The sequence below is a fragment of the Erythranthe guttata genome, chromosome 3, assembly GCF_056151865.1.
Source record: "Erythranthe guttata isolate IM_541 chromosome 3, IM_541, whole genome shotgun sequence".
Taxonomy (NCBI): domain Eukaryota; kingdom Viridiplantae; phylum Streptophyta; class Magnoliopsida; order Lamiales; family Phrymaceae; genus Erythranthe; species Erythranthe guttata.
Window position 1 is genome coordinate 9500279 of NC_142535.1, and position 5068 is coordinate 9505346.

General features: G+C 33.9%; 1 non-coding gene across 1 annotated transcript; it reads right to left on the reverse strand.

The window, feature by feature from the left end:
• Window positions 1-1116: 1116 nt before the first annotated feature.
• On the reverse strand, window positions 1117-1420 carry LOC148771727 (signal recognition particle RNA). The gene has a single exon (XR_016030597.1).
• Window positions 1421-5068: the final 3648 nt, after the last annotated feature.

Here is a 5068-nt window from a genome sequence, read left to right on the forward strand (position 1 = left end):
TCTGCTCTCTCCCACCTCTGCAAATACTCTTTCCCAATAAAACCCACCTCTGCAAATACTCCTTCCCAATAAAACCAACTCCTACAAAATCACAAAATGGAAACTCACAAATTTTCGTTACTTTTTAGATGGGGTTTTGAAGGGTTTGAAGAATGGAGTTGTGGAGTAGCAAAGGAGGTATAATTTGGGATTTTGGAGGAAATTGACATGGGTTTTTGATTAGTGGACATCGAAAAATATTTAAAGCCGTGGGGAGCCACGAAGCAAAGCGAAGAAATCCTAAATTAAGGATGAACTAGTCTGGGAAAAAAAATTGATCCGAAGAAGTTTTGGTTTGGGAAGAACATTGAGGTTTTTATTTTGTTAGACGTGTAATTTGTTAACTAATTATGATTGCTATAATATTTTTCAATGGATATTTCAATTTACTGATTTGAGTTTATAAAGATAATTAAGTAATTTATATAGAGTACGATGTGTGTACGATGGTGTACACTATGTTTTTACTGGATTCGTACTTTAATTTTGAAATTTTTTACATCGTACTAGATCGTACTGAGTCGTCAAAAAATAATCAATGGATGAGATGGAAATTTAAGGAGATTGTACGCACTAGATTATATCTCTTACGATTCGAGAAGTACAACCCTCTCGGACCCTAAACAACTCCAACATTTTTTCATACATAAATTTCATTCTATTTGCAACAAGTTGAGATCATATAGCAAACAATCATGTGGCCTTAGAGCAAGCTCGATTGAGTAAGCAAAACGATTGTGTGTACGATGGTGTACACTATGTTTTTACTGGATTCGTACTTTAATTTTGAATTTGTTTACATCGTACTAGATCGTACTGAGTCGTAAAAACAATCATGTGGCCTTAGAGCAAGCTCGATTGAGTAAGCAAAACGGTCTCTAAATCTCACTCCAGAGACCCAATTAGAGATTCAAGTTCCTTCAATTATCATCTTCAATGAAGATTAAAAAAAAATTGATTGTTCCATTAGGCAAGCCCAGCTTGCTTTAATAGGCCCAGAAAGCACGAGCTTGTAATCCTCCCAATTAGAGATTCAAGTTCCTTCAATTATCATCTTCAATGAAGATTAAAAAAAAAAAAATTGATTGTTCAATTAGGCAAGCCCAGCTAGCTTTAATAGGCCCAGAAAGCACCAGCTTGTAATCCTCCCACTGTAGAGAGAGGGAAGTAATCGCTGCTCTGTGAAGCCAGCCTGACGCGGTGCCCTCCTCTTTAGGAGCCGGTCAGCCCGAGCCTACGCTCAAGCCATACGGCTCAGCTCTCTACTTGGAACGGGCAAGCCAGAAAAGAGCCACCTGTGACCCAGCTAGTCAGTCAGGCCCAAAGTCCAACCAATTTATTGCCCCCATTTGGGTCACAAGCTCACATTACTGAGCTCGGCGTATATAATTGGTTGTCTTAAAATATAAATATCAATTCTTGTATAGTTTTTTTGTCGATGTGGGAGTTTTGAAACTAGAATTTGGTCTTATCTTTTGATTTATGAATATGCCACTCTCATTGTCTGTGCTATTGTCTCCGTGTACCTTGTTGCTCTTTTAATGTTTTATATATATATATATATATATATATTTGTTTTTTTTATTTTTTTTTTGATTTATGAATACAGGTTGTTTCGGTTCGGTTTTACACATCAAAACCACCTAAATAGTAGGGAAGTGGATAGGAAATTGATCCTGCAAAAAATAACTAAGTTAATAATTGTGTACTCTTGTTAAAAAAAACTAATAAAAACCAGATCTTGTAGTGGGGTCGGGTGTGGGAGAAGGTAGTGGGTCTATGCCGTAGATTTAGTTGTGGGAGAGGTTACATAATGTGTTGTAGACGGTTAAAAGTGCATTGGGTTTAATTTTAAATAATTTGTTTTTTTGGATCTAATAGTAATTTATAAAGTTCTCTTACAAACTTAATATTTACAGCCTAAATCTCAAACCCAACTCCAAATCACCCGCCTTACTCCTACAAATTATCACCATCGCCGGCGCCGTTGTCATACCTGTAATGGGCTTCTTCACCGATGCCGGCGATATTTCCGTTGTCTCTTTGAGGAACAGAGGGGGGCCGACTACACAAAAATCCCTTCTTTCTTCTTCTTTCTATCTTTTCTTGTCCCGAAATTACATTCTCAATTTTGAAGGGTTGGGTCATGGAGACGGTAAATCCTCCGTCAATAATTCGTTTTGGGGAGTTGGTACAGGGCAGCCTGAATTGGGAATCGCGACAGCCTGAATTAATTCCAAAGAGAAAATAATGTTGTAAAGTGCATTAATCTATGTGTTTAATCTAGCAAAATCTAATAATTCGGGTTATCTTGTTGCTGCTTGAATCATCTATACTTTATTTGTAAAATGGATCTACGTTCATGAAATTCTAAACATTTGCAAGGCCGGTCCAGGGTATTTCGGGGCCCTGGGCAAAACTTAAAATTGTGGCCCTAAATATAGGGTTCAGGAGCAACATTCCGATTTTTTCGAAAAATATGTAAAATATAAATATATTTAATAATAAAATTATATTAGAAATAAAATGATTACTTTACAAAACTAGTGTAACGCTCGGGGCTTACTCTCACTTTGCACCCTTGAAATGTACCATTTTGTCACTTTGCATCCTCAAGAAAAGTTAACTACACTCTGCATCATCGAAACACAATATATCATGCGTAGTGCAATCCAAATAAAATTTTAAAAGCTAGTGAATGCAATTTGATATTTTAAGTGGTATTTAAAAATTATATTTTTATCAAAATAAAATATTTTACGAAAACAATGCTTCAACTGTACGTTTCGTTATCAAGTTATCTAAAAATCATATTTTCTTCCAAATATTTCTACCTAATATTTTGACCAATTACAATAAAAGATCCATCAATCGAATAATATAGTGATAATTTTTTTATTTTTTTAGAAAAACAATATAGTCTGTTTCAATAATCCGGTGTGGTATTTATTTTTTCGCACTTCGTGTGCTTGAAATTAGGCTGGAGATTAAAGAAAATAACAATTTAATTAGTTATTTTGCACCCCGGAAAAAAAAATGTTTTATAGTAGAATTGCATATAAACGCAATGTGGTTTATATCCCGCTCGCCCTGGTCCACTTTTTTATGTAAGCAAGAAGTGGACATACAAAAAATTTTATGGATTGGACTGCAGTTCTCCATCAGGTTTAATAGTATACAGTTTGTAATGGGGTTAAGATCATGGGTTCTACCATGAGGAGTCAAGTGGGTAGCGAACGGTTAGAGTTAGGAAAAAAACTAAAATCAAAAAGAAAAGAAAAGGAAAAATTCAAAAGGAACGAGAAAAAAAAAACGTTCGTCGAGAAACCAAAAACTATGCTACACAGACACGGATACGTGGACACGGCGATACGCGGATACGGACACGGTGATACGGCATTTCAAAAAAATTAGGATACGGACACGCGGGGGATACGCGTAAATATACAAAATATAGGGGTATATTTATAAATAATAAAAATATAGGGGTACATTTATAAATTGTAGAAAATATGTATAAGTCGTCATCACATAAGAGAACCACTCGCCCTTGATGCTCGTGTTCTTGGTCGCCGTCGCATGCTAGACTTTTGAAGTTTTGGGTGAACTTACAAAGAAAATAGAGGAAATGTGTATTACAGAGAAAAGAAAATGCGCATTTTTTTTATTAGGGTTATCTCTTAAAACGTCAGAGAAGTGTCCTAACTTTTTGTAAATTGTGGACAATGCCGGACACGGGTGTCCTACTTTTAGCGAAATTAAGGCACGGCCCGACACGGGTGTCCGAGAAGTGTCTAGGTGTGTCCGGGTGTCCAGGTGTCGGATACGGGGACTCTTCACCTTTTAGAAGTGTCCGTGCAGCATAGACCAAAAATAATAAAAAGAAAAAGAAATTTTGTATCTTATTAATAAAAGTAAGGTTGCTCCTGATAAATCTAAGAAAACTTTTTCCGCTCATTTGATAATTATAATTGTCATTTATTTGTTTAATTATTTATGTTTATTATTTCATTTCATTTAATATAATCAAGTTTAAAAAGTACATTAAGTATCCGGATTTGTTGACCGCAAATCCACGTATCTTAGTATTAATAAAAGTAAGGTTGCTCCTGGTAAGTAAGGATTTGTTTTTTCCGCCGCTGGATTACGGCGTTGACTTTTTTTAGTGTTTTTTTTTTTTAACACCCGCCGCTAAACGTTGACCGTAATTGTGTTGTCATTAATAGTTACTGTCACTGACAGTAAATTAACGTAATTATACTGTCACTGACAATATATTAACGTAATTGTAGTGCCGTTGACAATACATTTATGTAATTGTACTGCCGTTGACAGTAAAATTAGAGTCAATGACAATATTATTATTTATTTATTTATTTTTATTTTTTTTTGTTTAATTTTTCGACAAGTCAACGTAACTATATTATTGTCGTTAACAGTAAAATAACTGTAAACACAATAATATACTGTCAACCACATCAATATTATTATTTTCTTGGGATTTTTTTGTTATGTTTGAGTTATTCACGGAGTAACGTAATAATATTATTGTCTATTATTGTAATATTACTGTAAACACAATAATATACTGTGGTTGACGATAATTTTACTGTAGTTATAGTAATATTATTGTCAACCACATCGATATTATTATTTTTTTGGGTTTTTTTGTTTTGTTAGAGTTATTCACGGAGTAACGTAATAATATTACTGTGTATTATTGTAATATTACTGTGGTTGACGGTAATATTATTGTTGTTATAGTAATAGTACTGTCACTCACAGTAATATTAATTACTTTGGCTTTTTATTATGTTACATTTGTTGAACGGTCAACATATTAATATTACTCTATTACACAATATTAATGAGTTTTTTGTGTTAATATTACTGTGCTATAGATTAACATAACAATATTACTGTGTTAAACTATAGTATAGTTAATTATACCGTGTTTAAAAGTAATATAGTTAATATTACTGTCAATCACAGCAATATTGTTGTTTAAAGGGGAAAAAGGAGAAGTTAA